This window comes from Phyllobates terribilis, unplaced genomic scaffold (assembly GCF_046119375.1).
Source record: "Phyllobates terribilis strain yellow unplaced genomic scaffold, ASM4611937v1 Scaffold_12__6_contigs__length_324123572, whole genome shotgun sequence".
NCBI classification, from domain to species: Eukaryota; Metazoa; Chordata; class Amphibia; order Anura; family Dendrobatidae; genus Phyllobates; species Phyllobates terribilis.
This window is the reverse complement of record NW_027362772.1, coordinates 288,231,521-288,250,703: the sequence shown is the minus strand read 5'-3', so window position 1 is coordinate 288,250,703 and position 19,183 is coordinate 288,231,521.

The following is a 19,183-nucleotide window of genomic DNA, read 5'->3' as shown; positions in this document are numbered from 1 at the left end:
TTTATATTGATAGATCGGGCAATTCTGAACGCGGCGATACAAAATATGTGTATTTTTTATTTCTTTTTACTGTTTTATTTTGAAGAGACGAATAGGGGGTGATTTGAACAGAAACATTTGGGCCCAATGCCAGCGCCCGCATGGGGTGTAGGAATGCGACATTGGACGTATTCATATGCCCAAGGTCGGAAAGGGGTTAAATTGATATTGACAGCTGATACATGTTGCTTGATCCCCGGGCAGCACGTATAAGACATTGGCTTCTACACCTCTGCCAATAACTGACAGGTCTCTCCCTGCATGCGCCTATAGGGAGAGACCTGTCAGTCACTGGCAGAGGTGGAGAAGCCGCCAAGAACCTACCTGTCTGACTAGTTAATTAACTAGGTTATTTCATGGATTTCCTTCTGGATGTTATACGGGAATTTTCACATTTACTGAATCTCTTGAAAACAATATGAAATTAAAGGAAGAGTATACTACAAAGCTGCCGATCCTTTTGTCATACAGGATTACAATGTTGTTATAAAACATGTTCAGAAGCATCAGCAACATAAATATTAGACAGCAGAACTGAGCAGTGTAGATGTGATTCAGGCTCTGATACAACATGAATATTAGACAGCAGAACTGAGCAGTGTAGATGTGATTCAGGCTCTGATACAACATGAATATTAGACAGCAGAGCTGAGCAGTGTTGATGTGATTCAGGCTCTGATACAACATGAATATTAGGCAGCAGAGCTGAGCAGTGTAGATGTGATTCAGGGTCTGATACAACATGAATATTAGACAGCAGGACTGAGCAGTGTAGATATGATTCAGGCTCTGATACAACATGAATATTAGACAGTAGAACTGAGCAGTGTAGATGTGATTCAGGGTCTGATACAACATAAATATTAGACAGCAGAGCTGAGCAGTGTAGATGTGATTCATGGTCTGATACAACATGAATATTAGACAGCAGAACTGAGCAGTGTAGATGTCATTCAGGGTCTGATACAACATGAATATTAGACAGCAGAACTGAGCAGTGTAGCTGTGATTCAGGGTCTGATACAACATGAATATTAGACAGTAGAACTGAGCAGTGTATATATGATTCAGGCTCTGATACAACATGAATATTAGACAGTAGAACTGAGCAGTGTAGATGTGATTCAGGGTCTGATACAACATAAATATTAGACAGCAGAGCTGAGCAGTGTAGATGTGATTCAGGGTCTGATACAACATAAATATTTGACAGCAAAGCTGAGCAGTGTAGCTGTGATTCAGGGTCTGATACAACATGAATATTAGGCAGCAGAGCTGAGCAGTGTAGATGTGATTCAGGGTCTGATACAACATGAATATTAGACAGCAGGACTGATCAGTGTAGATATGATTCAGGCTCTGATACAACATGAATATTAGGCAGCAGAGCTGAGCAGTGTAGATGTGATTCAGGGTCTGATACAACATGAATATTAGACAGCAGGACTGATCAGTGTAGATATGATTCAGGGTCTGATACAACATGAATATTAGAAAGCAGAACTGAGCAGTGTAGATGTGATTCAGGCTCTAATACAACATGAATATTAGACAGCAGAGCTGAGCAGTGTAGATGTGATTCAGGCTCTGATACAACATGAATATTAGGCAGCAGAGCTGAGCAGTGTAGCTGTGATTCAGGGTCTGATACAACATAAATATTAGCAGGACTGAGCAGAGTAGATATGATTCAGGCTCTGATACAACATGAATATTAGACAGCAGAACTGAGCAGTGTAGATGTGATTCAGGCGCTGACAAAACATAAATATTATACAGCAGAGTGAGCAGAGTAGATATGATTCAGGCTCTGATACAACATGAATATTAGACAGCAGAACTGAGCAGTGTAGATGTGATTCAGGTGCTGACAAAACATAAATATTATACAGCAGAGTGAGCAGTGTAGATGTGATTCAGGCTCTGATACAACAGAAATATTACACAGCAGAACTGAGCAGTGTATATGTGATTCCAGCTCCGGGGATGAAATAAGACACTTGTTAGAAAGCAGCAGCAAAATCTGTGTGTGTTTCTCTGCCCTATCCTTACTCTTTTTCCTCCTTCTTGCTCCCCCCTTCTACTTTCTTCATAGACTTTAATAGGCAGCTGTAACCTGATTCCTCAGTTATCTCGCAGTACGTCTTGCTTTGAGCAAGACACATTTTAGCAGATTTCAGAGTGGATGAAGAGTTCAGGAGGTGCTGGGATAGATGAGAAATAAGCAAATTTATTTGATAAGATATGTTATAAAGTTTCTTAAATTCGCCTGTACTTTTAATTTCCCCCCAGTGTGTTGAAACAACAGTGTGCATTGTAAGTTTATTGCACGATCAGATGTATTTTGTCATTGCAATAAATAATTACAGTTCAGTCTGTTACATATTGGGAGAAGTATTCATCCTGCGTCCATCTGCAAATCCTTTTGCTTCCCTTGACACGAGCTTCTTGTCTGTTTGGCCCAGTAACTGCTGCGGAGCAGAGGGTATAAATAGTCAGGCAGCTGTTTGGGCTCCGATTGTCCGCTGGCACAGACCGGGCCGGGGCAGTGACATTTTATTGAGATGACTTTGCATTCTTTAGAGGACAAGCGATGTTAGAGCAGTCCTGCCTCCGTACGCTGCCGTATCCTCGTGTCCCTTATTGGATCCCTGTTTACACCGCTTGTTCTGGAAAAACAAGAGTGACGTAACCCGCAGCGCGAAGACTGCGTTTACTGCGCAAAGTGTAAACTTTTAACAAAGTCACCCTGCTGCCATTAAAGTGCATTCGGTAAGCCAAAAGTATGAAAAGTGAGATATAACTAAAAAGCTGAGACTTCGGGAACCTGGGAGTAAGATATTAATAAGATTCTGTGTATTTTACCATTTAGTGTTAGCTCCAAATATGTCGAATTCTGCAAGCGCTCCTGGATGAGTTGGGTTATATTATTTAATGTTACAGCCTTTCATCAGAGAGCCAAGTCCGATCCCATGTGAGCCCATGTGGCCGGCCTCGATGCCCCCGTGCCATGCTTTCTAAGCAGAAATGATAATTGACTGAGCATGTTAAAGATCCAGACTGGAGCCCCTCTTTTCTTCTGTAAATGGTAGGAATGCAGGTGTCGGGCCAAATGTCCCATTTCCCTGCCAGTGTTCATAGTCTCGTTATTGTCCCTGGTGCTGCTAAAGCAAACGGCTTGATCTGCTTTTGTTTCGCTTCCCTGGCAATGACGGTGGGACTCACGGATCACACAGGTTCTCATTTATTTACGCAGACACCGAAACAGACAGAGACTCCAGTGAATGTACATGTACAGCAGGTGCAAGAACAGCGCTGTGCAAAGGTTTGGCGCAGATGTGGAACAAATGCTGCAATGTAGGAATGCTTTACAAAATAGAAGGAATAATACTTTATTTTTAGCAATTAACAAAATGAAAAGTGATTGAACAGAAATCTAAATCCCATCAGTATCTGGAGACCACCTGTCACCTCCATCATCAGCATCGGGTGACTGCCCGTCGCCTCCATCATCAGTATCTGGTGATCACCCGTCGCCTCCATCATCAGTATCTGGTGACCGCCCGTCCCCTCCATCATCAGTATCTGGTGACCGCCCGTCCCCTCCATCATCAGTATCTGGTGACCGTCCGTCACCTCCATCACTTCTTCTCGTCACTTGCACACAGTATTTGAAGAGACTCAGCAGGAGATTGTTCCAAACATCTTGGAGAACTGGCCGCAGATCTTCTGTGTATGAGGCTTGTGCGAATCCTTCTGTCTCTTCATGTGATGCCAGACAGATTGGATGATGTGAGATCAGGGCTATGGGGCCGGATCATCACTTCTAGGACTCCTCGTTCTTAGAGACATTGTCTGAATGTTGGGAATCATTGTCCAGCTGCAGAATACATATGCAGCCGATCAGATGCCTCCTGATGTCAGGGGCTGACCTACCGCCGGTGCAACTGCATTGGGGCCTGGCAGTTCAGGGGGGCCCTTGCCGGGCGGCTGATAATGAGGGCAATCTGGCCTGCTTCTCAGAGCCCCAGGCTCTAGGGGGCCCATGGGCAGATTGCCCTCATCATATGCTGTGGGCAGGGAGCGATCCCTGCAGCTCTGCTGCCATCAGGAGGAAAATGGCAGCGAAGCTGCAGGGATCCATCCTCACCTCTCCTTCCTGGCTGCTCAGCGCTTCCTCCCTGACACAAGCCCGCCTGCTTGATGACATCATCATGCAGCGCGGGCCTGTGTGTCAGGGAGAAAGTTACCGGAGACAAGGAGGATGCTGCAGGGGAGTGAGCTGAGGTAAGTTGTGCTTTTTATTTTTTTAACTGAGTCTGGGGAACCTGGGGAGAGGTACAGGAGAATGAAGGGGGGCTGGGGAGAGCAATGAGAGAAGGCTGGGGAGAGCAATGAGGGATGGCTGGGGAGAGCAATGTGGGGAGGCTGGAGAGAGCAATGTGGAGAGGCTGGAGAGAGCAATGAGGGGAGGATGGGGAGAGCAATGAGGGGAGGCTGGGGAGAGCAATGAGGGGAGGCTGGGGAGAGCAATGAGGGAAGGCTGGGGAGAGCAATGAGAGGAGGCTGGGGAGAGCAATGAGAGGAGGCTGAGGAAAGCAATGAGAGGAGGCTGAGGAGAGCAATGAGAGGAGGCTGGGGAGAGCAATGAGAGGAGGCTTGGGAGAGCAATGTGGGGAGGCAGGAGAGAGCAATGAGGGGAGGCTGGGGAGAGCAACGAGAGAAGGCTGGGGAGAGCAACGAGAGGAGGCTGGGGAGAGCAACGAGAGGAGGCTGGGGAGAGCAACGAGAGGAAGCTGGGGAGAGCAATGAGAGGAGGCTGGGGAGAGCAATGTGGGGAGGCTGGGGAGAGCAATGAGAGGAGGCTGGGGAGAGCAATGTGGGGAGGCTGGGGAGCGCAATGAGAGAAGGCTGGGAGAGCAACAAGAGGAGGCTGAGGAGAGCAATGAGAGGAGGCTGGGGAGAGCAACGAGGGGAGTCTGGGGAGAGCAACGAGAGGAGGCTGAGGAGAGCAATGAGAGGAGACTGGGGAGAGCAACGAGGGGAGTCTGGGGAGAGCAACGAGAGGAGGCTGGGGAGAGCAATGAGGGGAGGCTGGGGAGAGCAACGAGGGGAGGCTGGGGAGAGCAACGAGGGGAGGCTGTGGAGAGCAATGCTGGGGCTGGGGAGAGCAATGATGTGGATGGGGAGAGCAATGATGGGATGGGGAGAGCAATGATGGGATGGTGGTGAATGGGAGAGTAATGATGAGGATGGGGGTGCTGGGGCAGAGCAATGATGGGGGTGCTGGGACAGAGCAATGATGGGGGTGCTGGGAGAGAGCAATGATGGATGTGCTGGGACTGAGCAATGACGGGGATGCTGGGAGAGAGCAATGACGAGGGTGCTGGGACTGAGCAATGATAGGGATGCTGGGAGAGAGCAGTGATGGGGGTTTCACTTTGCTTGTACTGTAAAGTCTTGTATATTTTTTGTGTTCACATTACAGTTAATTGGGGAGAGTCACAGAGACTGAATAATTTATATTGTTGGCCGGTGCAGATTATAGTTAATGCGGGGCACAGTGCTACTTATCACTTTATTTTGATTACTAAGTGGCTAATAGTATATTAATGGGGGGGGGGGGGTTACATATCTGTAGTAAGGGGCGCAGTGCGGGTGAAACACAGGTATATATATAATATACAGTACAGACCAAAAGTTTGGACACACCTCATTTAAAGATTTTTCTGTATTTTCATGACTATGAAAATTGTACATTCGCACTGAAGGCATCAAAACTATGAATTAACACATGTGGAATTGTATACTTAACAAAAAAGTGTGAAACAACTGAAAATATGTCTTATATTCTAGGTTCTTCAAAGTAGCCACCTTTTGCTTTGATGACTGCTTTGCACACTCTTGGCATTCTCTTGATGAGCTTCAAGAGGTAGTCACCGGAAATGGTCTTCCAACCATCTTGAAGGAGTTCCCAGAGATGCTTAGCACTTGTTGGCCCCTTCGCCTTCACTCTGCAGTCCAGCTCACCCCAAACCATCTCGATTGGGTTCAGGTCTGGTGACGGTGGAGGCCAGCACCCCATCACTCTCCTTCTTGGTCAAATAGCCCTTTCACAGCCTGGAGGTGTGTTTGGGGTCATTGTCCTGTTGAAAAATAAATGATGGTCCAGCTAAACGTAAACCGGATGGAATAGCATGCCGCTGCAAGATGCTGTGGTAGCCATGCTGGTTCAGTATGCCTTCAATTTTGAATAAATCCCCAACAGTGTTACCAGCAAAGCACCCCCACACCATCACACCTCCTCCTCCATGCTTCATGGTGGGAACCAGGCATGTAGAGTCCATCCGTTCACCTTTTCTGTGTCACACAAAGACACGGTGGTTGGAACCCAAGATCTCAAATTTGGACTCATCAGACCAAAGCACAGATTTCCACTCGTCTAATGTCCATTCCTTGTTTTCTTTAGCCCAAACAAGTCTCTTTTGCTTGTTGCCTGTCCTTAGCAGTGGTTTCCTAGCAGCTATTTTACCATGAAGGCCTGCTGCACAAAGTCTCCTCTTAACAGTTGTTGTAGAGATGTGTCTGCTGCTAGAACTCTGTGTGGCATTGACCTGGTCTCTAATCTGAGCTGCTGTTAACCTGCGATTTCTGAGGCTGGTGACTCGGATAAACTTATCCTCAGAAGCAGAGGTTACTCTTGGTCTTCCTTTCCTGGGGCGGTCCTCCTGTGAGCCAGTTTCTTTGTAGCGCTTTTTCCAACTGCACTTGGGGACACTTTCAAAGTTTTCCCAATTTTTCGCACTGACTGACCTTCATTTCTTAAAGTAATGATGGCCACTCGTTTTTCTTTACTGAGCTGCTTTTTTCTTGCCATAATACAAATTCTAACAGTCTATTCAGTAGGACTATCAGCTGTGTATCCACCAGACTTCTGCACAACACAACTGATGGTCCCAACCCCATTTATAAGGCAAGAAATCCCACTTATTAAACCTGACAGGGCACACCTGTGAAGTGAAAACCATTTCTGGTGACTATCTCTTGAAGCTCATCAAGAGAATGCCAAGAGTGTGCAAAGCAGTCATCAAAACAAAAGGTGGCTACTTTGAAGAACCTACAGTCATGGCCAAAAGTTTTGAGAATGACACCAAAATTATATTTTCACATGATCTGCGGGCCTCTGGTTTTTATTAGTGTTTGTCTGATGTTTATATCACATACAGAAATATAATTGCAATCATATTATGAGTACCAATAAGTTATATTGACAGTTAGAATGAGTTAATGCAGCAAGTCAATATTTGCAGTGTTGCCCCTTCTTCTTCAAGACCTCTGTAATTCTCCCTGGCATGCTCTCAATCAACTTTTGGACCAAATCCTGACTGATAGCAGTCCATTCTTGCATAATCAATGCTTGCATTTTGCCAGAATTTGTTGGTTTTTGTTTGTCCACCCGTCTCTTGATGATTGACCACAAGTTCTCAATGGGATTAAGATCTGGGGAGTTTCCAGGCCATGGACCCAAAATCTCTATGTTTTGTTCCATGAGCCATTTAGTTATCACCTTTGCTTTATGGCAAGGTGCTCCATCATGCTGGAAAAGGCATTGTTGGGTGCCAAACTGCTCTTGGAAGGTTGGGAGAAGTTGCTCTTGGAGGACATTCTGGTACCATTCTTTATTCATGGCTGTGTTTTTAGGCAAGACTGTGAGTGAGCCGATTCCCTTGGCTGAGAAGCAACCCCACACATGAATGGTTTCAGGATGCTTTACAGTTGGCATGAGACAAGACTGGTGGTAGCGCTCACCTCTTCTTCTCCGAATAAGCTGTTTTCCAGATGTCCCAAACAATCGAAAAGTGGATTCATGAGAGAAAATGACTTTGCCCCAGTCCTCAGCAGTCCACTCCCTGTACCTTTTGCAGAATATCAGTCGGTCCCTGATGTTTTTTCTGGAGAGAAGTGGCTTCTTTGCTGCCCTCCTTGAAACCAGCCCTTGCTCAAAGAGTCTCCGCCTCACAGTGCGTGCAGAAGCACTCACACCAGCCTGCTGCCATTCCTGAGCAAGCTCGGCACTGCTGGTAGTCCCATCCCGCAGCTGAAACAGTTTTAAGATACGGTCCTGGCGCTTGCTGGTCTTTCTTGGGTGCCCTGGAGCCTTTTTGACAACAATGGAAGCTCTCTCCTTGAAGTTCTTGATGATGCGATAGATTGTTGACTGAGGTGCAATCTTTGTAGCTGCGATACTCTTCCCTGTTAGGCCATTTTTGTGCAGTGCAATGATGGCTGCACGTGTTTCTTTAGAGATAACCATGGTTAACTGAAGAGAAACAATGATACCAAGAACCAGCCTCCTTTTAAAGTGTCCAGTGATGTCATTCTTACTTAATCATGACTGATTGATCACCAGCCCTGTCCTCATCAACACCCACACCTGTGTTAATGGATCAATCACTAAAACGATGTTAGCTGCTCCTTTTAAGGCAGGACTGCAATGATGTTGAAATGTGTTTTGGGGGTTAAAGTTCATTTTCTGGGCAAATATTGACTTTGCAAGTACAGTAATTGCTGTTAAGCTGATCACTCTTTGACATTCAGGAGTATATGCAAATTGCCATTACAAAAAATGAAGCAGTAAACTTTGGAAAAATTACTATTTGTCTCATTCTCAACACTTTTGGCCATGACTGTAGAATATAAGACATATTTTCAGTTGTTTCACACTTTTTTGTTACGTATATAATTCCACATGTGTTAATTCATAGTTTTGATGCCTTCAGTGTGAATGTACAATTTTCATAGTCATGAAAATACAGAAAAGTCTTTAAATGAGAAGGTGTGTCCAAACTTTTGGTCTGTACTGTATGTGACCTTGTTATTTTCTAGGCAGGAGATCATCGTGACAAGATGAGTCGTGGCTGGGAGATGTCGACATGAAGGTCTGACCAGATAGAGAAGAAGCAGCAGAAACCGGCTCTGATCAGATGACACGTCTGCGGTAAGTGCCTGGATGTAAATATTATTCTGTATCTTCACTATGGGACATGGAATGGTAATGTTACATGTAAAATCCCTTAGGCCACATTTTCACATTTGTGTGAAATGTCCATGTGCTGCCAGATTTTTTTATCGGATGGTTCACGGACTCGTAGAGTTTTCTGGGACCTTTCACACATCCATGAAAATCACGGATCTCAGAATGAAATCTGTGAGGGTCAGAGAATGTCCTGTTCTGAAATGATTTTCAGGATTAGAATAGGACATGCTCAATGCGTCTGTGAAAGCTGGCAGCACACCGACACTGCACACAGATGCAGGAATGTACAAATGTGCTCAAAAGTTTACATACCCCGGCAGAATTTTTCCTTTCTTGGCCTTGTTTCAGAGAATATGAATGATAACAAAAAATCTTTTTCTCCACTCATGGTTATTGGTTGGGTGAAGCCATTTATTGTCAAACTACTGTGTTTTCTCTTTTTAAATCTTAATGACAACCAAAAACATCCAGATGACCCTGATCAAAAGTTCACATACCCCAGTTCTTAATACCGTGTATTGCCTCCTCTAACAACAATGACAGCTTGAAGTCTTTTGTGGTAGTTGTGGATGAGGTTCTTTATTTTCTCAGATGGTAAAGCTGCCCATTCTTCTTGGCAAAAAGCCTCCAGTTCCTGTAAATTCCTGGGCTGTCTAGCATGAACTGCGCGCTTGAGATCTCCCCAGAGTGGCTCAATGATATTGAGGTCAGGAGACTGAGATGGCCACTCCAGAACCTTCATTTTGTTCTGCTGTAGCCAATGACAGGTCGACTTGGCCTTGTGTTTTGGATCGTTGTCATGTCGGAACGTTCAAGTACGTCCCATGCGCAGCTTCCGGGCTTATGAGTGCAAATTTGCCTCCAGTATTTGCTGATGACGTCCTGCATTCATCTTTCCTTCATCTTTTACCAAGTTTCCTGTGCCTTTGTAGCTCACACATCCCCAAAACATCAGAGATCCACCTCCGTGCTTTACTGTAGGAATGGTGTTCCTTTCATCATAGGCCTTGTTGACCTCTCTCCAAATGTAACATTTATGGTTGTGGCCAAAAAGTTACATTTTGGTCTCATCACTCCAAATTACCTTGTTCCAGAAGTTTTGAGGCTTGTCTCTCTGCTGTTTGGCGTATTGTAGGCGAGATACTTTGTGGCATTTGCACAGTAATTGCTTTCTTCTAGCAACTCGACCATGCAGCCCATTTTTCTTCAAGTGCCTCCTTATTGTGCATCTTGAAACAGCCACACCGCTAGTTTTCAGAGAGTCCTGAATTTCAGCTGATGTTATTTGTGGGTTTTTCTTTGCATCCCGAACAATTTTCCTGGCAGTTGTGGCCAAAATATTTGTTGGTCTACCTGACCGTGGTTTGGTTTTTACAGAGCCCCTGGTTTTCCATTTGTTAATCACAGTTTGAACGCTGCTGACTGGCATTATCTATTTTTGGATATTTTTTTGTATCCCTTTCCTGTGTAATACAGTTAAACTACCTTTTCCCGTATATCCGTTGACAATTCTTTGCTTTCCCCATGACTCACAATCCAGAAACGTCAGTGGCTGGATGAAAGATGCAAGAGTCTGTCTGGATCCCAGAAACTCACTCAGCTTTTATGCACACACACTGATTACAAGGAAACAGGTCACAGGTGAGGATGTTTCCTTTAGTAGCCATTCGAACCCATTTGTGTCAAATTCTGTGCATGTTATCAGGCCAAAATCACCAGGGTATGTGAACTTTTGATCAGGGTCATTTGGATGTTTTTGGTTGTCATTAAGATTTAAAAAGAGAAAACACAGTAGTTTGACAATAAATGGCTTCACCCAACCAATAACCATGAGTGGAGAAAAAGTTTTTTTGCTATCATTCATATTCCCTGAAACAAGGCCAAGAAAGGAAATATTCTGCCGGGGTATGTAAACTTTTGAGCACAACTGTAGGCTTATTGTGTATGGCACATTCCCTTAGTATATAGTGTACTCACTTATTATATATAGCACAGTCCCTTAATTTATAGTGTACTCACTTATTATGTATAGCACAGTCCCTTAGTATATACTGTACTCACTTATGTATAGCACAGTCCCTTAGTATATACTGTACTCACTTATTATGTATAGCACAGTCCCTTAGTATATACTGTACTCACTTATTACGTATAGCACAGTCCCTTAGTATACAGTGTACTCACTTATGTATAGCACAGTCCCTTAGTATATACTGTACTCACTTATTATGTATAGCACAGTCCCTTAATATATACTGTACTCACTTATTACGTATAGCACAGTCCCTTAGTATACAGTGTACTCACATATTATGTATAGCGCCGTCCTTAGTTATATAGTTTCATATTTTATTATGTATAACACCCTCCCTTATTACGTACCATCCTCTCTAGTTCTATATGGGGCCGTCTCTTATTATATAGCTTCCTCTGCTATGTACAGTGCTGTCCCTTACATAGCGTATTCTTGTTATTTTTGTCAGTCACAGCGCCCTCTTTTATTACATAGTTGTCTCTTGTTACATATAAAATGACTGCTGATGGAGCAGTCGGTGACCAGAAGACCCGTCCATCAACTCCTCCATCAGAAAAGAAGCTTTCCCTTGTGCCATCAGAAGTCATTGCATTATATATGTAACAAGAGAGGACGGTATGTAATAAAGAACAGGGAGCTATAGATAACCCAATATGTAAGGGACGGTGCTGTACATAACAAGAGAGGGCACTGTGTAATAAGGGATGGCAATATACATAATAAAGGAGGCTATGTAAGAGGTATATATGTGTGTGGCTATATATACATCTGTAGCTTTGTCGCCATAAAAGGTGGGGGCCCCAGACACATTTCTTGCACAGGGGCCCCAAGCAGTCAGTGTCAGCCCCTGCCTGATGTGTTACATGATGGATAAGTGTAATTAGCAGAATAGATGCTTTCAAAGGACGGTTACTCCGAATATTGATGGGATTTACTGTACATTTCTCTTTTGTTCATTATTCACTTTGCATTTTGTTAATAGATGAAAATAAGGTATTAAAGGGAATCTGTCACCAGATTTTTGCTCCCCCATCTGACAGCAGTATGATGTAGGGGAAGAGACCCTGATTCCAGCGATATGTTACCTACTGGGCTGCTTGCTATCATTTTAATAAACTCACTCTTTTCTCTACTGCCGATCTACCAGTTCTCTGAATGCTGAGCCCTGTATAACCCTGCCCACACCACTGATTGGCAGCTTTCTGCCTATGCATAGCGTACACAGAAACTGCCAATACAGAGCTTGATGACTATGAAGGACTACCTGGCAGCAGGTTTACTAGTCCTCTAGTGATAATCTCCTGCTGATAAAACAGTAATTTTATCAAAACTACAGCAAGCAGCCCAGTAAGTGACACATCGCTGGAATTTGAGTTTCTGCTCTCGGATTACGCGGCAATAACCTGCTGACAGTTTCCTTTCACACTTCTATTTTTGAAAGCATTCTTACTTTGCCACATGTTTGCCTAAAACGTTTACACTACATGTATATTTAGGTATACACCATGCAATGACCGATGTACAGTATAATACGGCGGTTACCCTTAAAGGGGATGGATCAACCCTTAAACGCGTGGCCAATAAAGTCCCTACGCCTACTGCGCTCCTGTGCCAATTCATCCACAGCAGCGCATTTCTTTCTCTCCTCGGTTTAAAGGGGTCATAGGGTATCAGAGAGCCGACAAATGGGTAGGTCATCAATACCAGATCGGTGGACGTCCGACAGCCGGCACCCCCATCGATCAGCAGATTATAGGGGCCGCGATGCTCTAGAGGTGACACCGGTCGGCCCATTGCGTTCTTGCCGCCAGCGACACTGCAGCTCCCTCGTATTCACTTGTATGCCTGCTTGCAGTACCATCCACAGCACCAGGAGCTGCGCCACATCCGAAACATGGCAGCATCTTCTATCATCAGACTCTAAATAAGGTCAAGTCATTAATAAAAAATATAAATCATCATCAAAAGTCATAAAAAATAATAATATCCACATCATTATACAGCACCAGCAAAGTAGATGAGATGTTATTACATTTTATCCACACGTTGTGATTATTTTCTGCATGTAAATTGATCTGCGGTGCAGATTTTGAAGGCTGAGTTCACATGGTGCGTATTTGCTATAGTTTTACATGCAGATTTTCTGCACATAAAATACGTTGAAAAATGCACAAAATTTGAGCTTGGTTTGAGTTGGTATACATGCAGCACATAAATGCATGTTCACAAGGGCCATAAATCAGAAAAACCTACAAGAAGCAAAATGAACAGCTTTTATTTTACCCGAGCAGTGCTTCAAATGAAAGCTGCATTCTGATTGGCAACAAAGCCTATTTTTTTCCCCATAGTTTTGATAAATGAGGCCCAGTAGCCGGTTTATGAGTGAATTTATCTGTTTCCTTAGACATCAGGTGACCGCCCACCTACAGCTGCCTCCTGAGATGCCTCTTACAGGGTGTGGACGCCTTTGGGTGGATTTCTGTTCAAGTAACTGGATTTGTTGTAACTAATAAACCTGTTGCGTACTGAAGTTTTAAAAATGATCTCGTTCTTAAGAGGTTAAAAATGAATGTTATTTGCATATCCCCGCCTACAATACCCTGATTGCCCCGCCCTCCTCGCGGTCAGATTGCTGGTTGCTGTAGCTCATTTGCATATCCCCGCCCCAGCTGAATTCTAAGTGTAAACCGTTTTGCGTATCCACGGCCACCTGCCAGGCCACGCCCTCTTATCGGCACTATGTGGGATATTTGCCTATCCCCGCCTCCGTCCACCTGCCAGGCCTCGCCCACTGGTTCCGTGCCGGGCGCAGCGCAGACCAGGAAGCGTCGCGCTCCATGGAGGAGTCCGGGACCAGATGGGGAACAGCGGCAGCAGCAGCGGCGGAGGAGGGAAGCTCCTGTGGCCGCAGTAAGTAGCTCCCGGCCGGAGCACAGGCGTGGTGCGTGTGCAGACGGGAGGAGCTGCAGCTCCGGCGGTGACTTCTGCACCTGTTCCCGGGAAGTTTTGTGCCTAGGGCTGGGACACCTCTGACTCCCGTTATATTGGGGGGGTGGAGTGTAATAACTATAAAGACACAGTCTTCACCCAAACCCTTGCAAAAAAACGCCCGACCGGCCGCCATCGCTTTCCCGTAGATCCTTGCCACAACCACTTTACCGTAGGTCCGCGCCGGCACCGCTTTCCCGTAGGTCCGCGCCGGCACCGCTTTCCCGTAGGTCCGTGCCGCCACCGCTTTCCCGTAGGTCCGCGCCGCCGCCGCTTTCCCGTAGGTCCGTGCCGCCGCCGCTTTCCCGTAGGTCCGCGCCGCCACCGCTTTCCCGTAGGTCCGCGCCGCCGCCGCTTTCCCGTAGGTCCGTGCCGCCGCCGCTTTCCCGTAGGTCCGCGCCGCCACCGCTTTCCCGTAGGTCCGCGCCGCCGCCGCTTTCCCGTAGGTCCGCGCCGCCGCTTTCCCGTAGGTCCGCGCCGCCGCCGCTTTCCCGTAGGTCCGCGCCGCCGCCGCTTTCCCGTAGGTCCGCGCCGCCGCCGCTTTCCCGTAGGTCCGCGCCGCCGCCGCTTTCCCGTAGATCCCCGCCGCCACCGCTTTCCCGTAGATCCGCGCCGCCGCCGCTCTTCCGTAGATTGGCACCGCCACCGCTTTCAAGTAGATCCGCGCCGCCACCTCTCTCCCGTAGATCCGCGGCTACTTCCGTTATTTATTTTGTGGAGAATTTTTTTTTTTGTTTCAATCGTAGATTCAGCTCCGAAATCCAGATAGAAAAAGCTTCAGATCAGCGTGTAATGAGAAAACAGCTGCACGGCGCAGGACGCTTTTTTCCCTACACAGTTTTAAATGCGTTCTTTTTTTTTTAATTAGCATCACGTCCATTCTTCGGTGCGCTCTCTTGCGTTGCATTTCTCTTTAGGTTTTTTTTTGTTTTTTTTTTGGTGTTTGATGCTTTAAGTTTTGGTGAAGATTTTGCAGTGGAAACCAACCCAAAAACGTGTGAAATTATAGAAAGTCACAGTAAATAAAGACATCAAAAAGCCTGTCGAAACCCATGCTAAAAACTGCATCAAAAACCAAAGGGTGAAAAACAAACCACACAAAAAAATATAAAAATCCACAATAAAAAAACGCATCAAAACCTTACTGAAAACGCTTTGAAACCTTGCTAAACTCATCAAAATCATGGTAAACACTGCATTAAAAAAACACCCCAAAAAAGCATAAAAATGCTAAAAAATTGTTAAAAAGCCATGCAAAAAAAAATACTAAAAACAGCATCAAAATCCATACTAAGGCCACGTGCACATGTTCAGTATTTTGTGAGTTTTTTTCACATCAGGATTTGTCAGCCAAAACCAGGAGTGGGTGATAAATGCAGAAGTGGTGATGTGTTTCTATTATACTTTTCCTCTGATTGTTCCTCTCCTGATTTTGGCTTAAAATACTGATGTAAAATACTGAGGTTAAAAACTCAATGTGCAGCCTAAGGGTATGCGCATACTAAAATTTTTGAAGCAGAAACTGAGCCGAAACTCTCCAAATCCTCCTCAAACACTTGTAGTTTCAGCTCAGTTTCCACTCGGCATAAAGATGTGTGAAAAACCTCCACTTGATTGTAAGTCGCAGCGGCATTTCGTTTTTTCCTTGTGTTTTTATGACCTGAGCAGCGTCAGTTCCAGGTTTTTACTGCATTTTTCTACCATTGACATCAGTGTGCCCCAGCACCAAAAAAACAGCATTAAAAAATCCCCAAAAACCTCATTCATAATTAAAAAAAAAAGCATCGAAAATCGCTACTGATTTCCTAAGTGTCTCTTTAGCAGCCGCACCTCGAAAGCTCTCTGAACGCTACGTGGGATCCTAATCCTACTGATCATCCGGATGGGAGCCCTTGTTATTCCCAAGTGGATTCTGCATCCTTTTGCCCCGATCCCACAGACTTTGTCGCAAAGCTCCATAAAAAGTGTAATTTTCTCAAAAGAAAAAGTGTAAAGGACGGAGATTCGCTGGTGCAACTACTGTGGTTTTGGCAGGTGCAGGTACAGTGACTCCTGCTGTGTTGATTTTTCGGGAGGTTTCCCCCGTGTGGGATGAACACTTTTACTTGCTGCTCAGTTATCTCCATCCTTGTATTTCCTTTAGTGGAGACTTTTTTATTATTAATGCCAACAGTTAAAAACAACATTTGCACGTATGGACAAAAAGCAAAAACTTGTGTCTACTAGCGGTTGTATTTTTAGCCTTTCTGATTCTCCCGTTCTGTCCGTCTATGTAATGAATCTAAATGTTTTCCAGTCAACTGCATGAAGACGATTTCCCGACATCGGTGATGTGTTATTATTGGTTACATGTGTTTGAGATGGTTTTGGTGTATTTTCGTGCTTTCACATAGCTCAGTCTGTGCAAGATGGAAAAAGAGGCAACAAGGGCTACACAAATTAAAGGGAACGTAGCACCTCACAGGCATCTGATCCATGAGCAGCAGGTGATAGTTTCTTAGGAAAAGATTTGGTAGAACTTGTAATTTATTTGTTTAAACCTGTAAATCACTGATTAGAAGCGCGGCCCGCTGGGAAAAAAACAGAAGTTTAACCCTTTTCCGTTGTTAAACATGGTTGACCGCTTGTGCTATAATTGCAATACTATAGTATTGAAATATATAGAGACATTGATGTTCCACTATGAATTCCAGCGAAAGAGTAGCCTCCATTAGAGGACCAAGATGGCAGCAACAGGGACCTTCTGGAGACCCCCGACTGCTGTGACATCTACAGTTGATCGATTCTCATGACTCTGGCCAAGGGGTCATGCCGGTGTTTATTGGCCGCCGAACGGGATCCTTGTGAACCTCCTACCTTCTGGCATCCCCGGTTCCTCTTCTGATCTGTTGGCCATTGTTACGGTGTGATGCACACAGTACGGCAGGTAGGGGACGGTTCGCAGGGCTCTCATCATGGAATGGTGATGTGGACACTGGGCCTGGGCTTGCAAATTTGCTAACTACTTCTAATGACAATTCATCGGCACAACGCGATCACATCCCGGGGTGTTGATGGGAAACGGCGCTGTCTACAGATCAGTCTCTGGTTTGGCTGGTATCAGTAACTTTGCATATTTTTTTCTCCAAAAAGCATTGCAGCGAAAATATGTTTCCATGCACAGTTGGGTCTCTTCAATGAAAGTAGAAAGCAAAGTAACACCTCCTGAGCTGGAGAGGAAAGCCGAGCGCCTCCAGGAGAGCTCCTGCAGACACGGGAGAATTGTGTAGATGTCATTCATGGTGGTGTCTGGGACTCTAATGCTGCCCCGTGTCTATATCCTCCAAGTTTCTAATCTCTTCTCATCCCGGAGAACTTTACCCAAGTCGTGGTCATTCATTCATCAATAACTACGGGCAGAGGGAAGTGCCCCAGATCCTGTTGCCCTAATCTAAATGCAACGTCATAAAGATGTGTTACATATCGATGCAAAATCTGATGGATGTTGGAGGCCGATCACTTTCACTCCCGGTTAGACAGGTCTGATGGGCGGACTAGTTTCATTCATTTTAACGATCAGATGGGGTCGAAGGACAATCGTGTGCCCTACACTCCGTTACGCCATTGTGCGGTGTGACTGGTAGATCATTAGAGAATTCCGTTCCGGTTATTACTTTTCTACCTTCTCCTTCCTTTTCCTATTGTTAAATATTGACGACTCCACGTCAACCACTCTCTTTTTCATCTTGGGGTGTAATATTAAGATTTGTCCGGGTGTGCCTCGTGCCACCTTTATCATCAATGGGGTTGTGGTCGCAAAATATAAGAAGAAAACACATTCTCTCCTAAGGGACGCCTGGTGCCCCTCCACCCTCCATACTGCTGCCGGTGTCACTAGTAGGTCATTTAATTTATTCTTCCAGCAGGTAACGTCACGCGATCACTGAAATCAATGTGATTGGCTCTGATCCGGGAGTCAAACCTTGGAGATTGCCTCTTCCGGCTCAGATGGAACGTGACCGCTGCAGCCAGTCAGTGGCGACTAATATGATGTTCCCCACTGGAAGAGAAAGGAAGGAGACTATTCTCTACATCGTGGACATACCAAAACGCTCAGCAAATTCTCCATCCGTCCACTCTGCATTAATGGTACCACTTTAATAATGGAGCATTTGCAGAACTTTCATGTGCACATGCCAGTGTAATCCACTCTGAAGTTCATGTTACATGCAGTTTCCCCTGCAGATTTTTTTTTCCCCACAACGCGCCTGCGATAAAAACGTCGGTTCAGAATCTTTCATGTAAATGCTTAAAAAACTGCTTATGATAAGATCTTGCTCCACTTTCTGTAACTCCACATGCAGCTTGTGAATAAGGCCCGAGCTTAGATTTGCCATGAAAAATTTTTGCATCAAGTCTGACGAGAGCCATAGGAAAAGCTGCGCCAGTTTATACTGATTTTTTTTTAAAATCTTTTTAACATAAAGAAAAAAACAAAAGCATTCCCAAAAAGAGAAGGTCAACCCCCACCCCTATCAAAAACGAAAAAAAAAGTCACTATACAGACTGGGAACCAGAGAAACTTTACTATGGAAGATTAAGGACAGGTTCATATAGTGTTGTTTCTTTTTTGTAAACGTAGCTGCCCATGGTGGGCTTCACAGTAGATCTGTAATTTTTTACACTACAATATTACAGTATTGCCGACGATCAAGTGATCACATGTTCTAGTCCAATAAAAGATGTAAAATATAAAGTGGATAACACCCCCCATTCTTTCAGTAACGTAAATATAAGCTTAAAAAAAATTAAAGGGGTTGTCCAAAACTCAGAAAACCCCTTCTCAATCCCTAAGTGAAAGAGTGAAGCAAGCGTCGATTGGCCACGGGGATTGCGTGACGCGTCGATTGGCCACGGGGATTGCGTGACGTAACAATGTCACGCAATCCGAGTGACGACAGCACTAGAACGGTACTGGCATCGGAGGGGAGTAAAGGTTTTTATTATTTTATGAGGGGGAAACATTGGGATTGAGTGAGTTGTCAGAGTAGTGGACAACCCCTTTAATATATTTAGTCTCGCAGTATGCGTTACTGTCCCAAGTT